Source organism: Capsicum annuum, chromosome 1 (genome assembly GCF_002878395.1).
Source record: "Capsicum annuum cultivar UCD-10X-F1 chromosome 1, UCD10Xv1.1, whole genome shotgun sequence".
NCBI classification, from domain to species: Eukaryota; Viridiplantae; Streptophyta; class Magnoliopsida; order Solanales; family Solanaceae; genus Capsicum; species Capsicum annuum.
Window position 1 is genome coordinate 69,691,872 of NC_061111.1, and position 1,363 is coordinate 69,693,234.

Below are 1,363 nucleotides of genomic sequence, written 5' to 3' on the forward strand. Positions count from 1 at the left end.
TATTTTTTATTTTAATTTTCCCTCAATTCAATTCTTTTCATTTTTTTAATAAAAATTTAAATTGAAATTTTCTTGGGGGGATTAAAATTTAAATTTGAATTGAAAGTGAGTGATAGTAAATATTGAAAAAAAAATAGTGAATTTCGCTTGAAAAAAATTAAACTTTTTGTGAATTTTTTTAAAGATATTAAAATTTTAAAATAAAAAATTTATTATATTTGTATATATGAATTTATAGTTAAAAATTTAAATTAATTGGAGAAGAATTTTAATTATTTGGAATGAATTTGATGTTTAGTTTGTGAGCAAAAATAAAAACATGATTATTCAAATTTTTCTACAATTATAAATTTTTCTTATTTAATTAAATTAATTTTAATATTTAATTTGTTATTTAGCATTTTAAAAATGACTTGAAATTTAATGTAATACGTTTTTTAATTTTTTTTAAATGATGTGGCAGATGAGGCTGACATAGCAGCTGACACGGGGAGAGTGTATTTCATTCACCAAAAAGGGGTTTAAAATGTTGCTTTTTAGTGGGTTCAGGGGTCCAGATGACAAACATGTAAGTAAAAGTATCCAACTTACAAAATTGACATAGTACAAGGGGCCAGAAGGTCATTTTGCCAAATTGAAAAGAAGTAACTCACATTAGATAAATTGAAAAAGTTTTAGAAAAAAAAATTGAGGCCATTTTTGTCTTTACACATATTTATCCATGGATGACTAATACCACCAAATTGAGTGTATTAGTTATACACCCTATAACACCATATAGGGTGTATAACTAATCCATGTATTAGTTATACATTGCTCCATAATTGCTACCAAACAATGTATTAAATTGAGAAAAGATATCTTTTCCCCCCTGACTTGTCATCCCAACTCACTTTAGCACTTAAACTCAGCTTTCGTTTATTTACCCCCCTTAACAACTTTAAAATGTATTAATTTCACCCCTCAAGACTAAATACCAATCTCACAACGGAGAGTAAATCACACGTGCCAAAACATCAGCGCCACATCACTGCCACGTCGGAGCCACGTAAATAAAATATTTTTTAATTTTTTTATATATATAAGAAAATATATAAAATATATAAAAATATTATATATATACATATTTTAAAATATATATAAAATATTTTTTTTAAAAAAAATACCCCCACCCCCATTTTCCATCTTCTTCATAACCACCCCTCCTTCCCCCTCCCCCCCGCCCCTGCCCCTGCCTCTTTCTTTCACCACCTCCCATCCACCCCCACACAACCACACCTATAGACCTCCCCTCCATAAATCTACCCCCCGCCCCTGCAAACACCCCGTCCACCCCCACCCTGCAAACATGTTTGTTTCATTC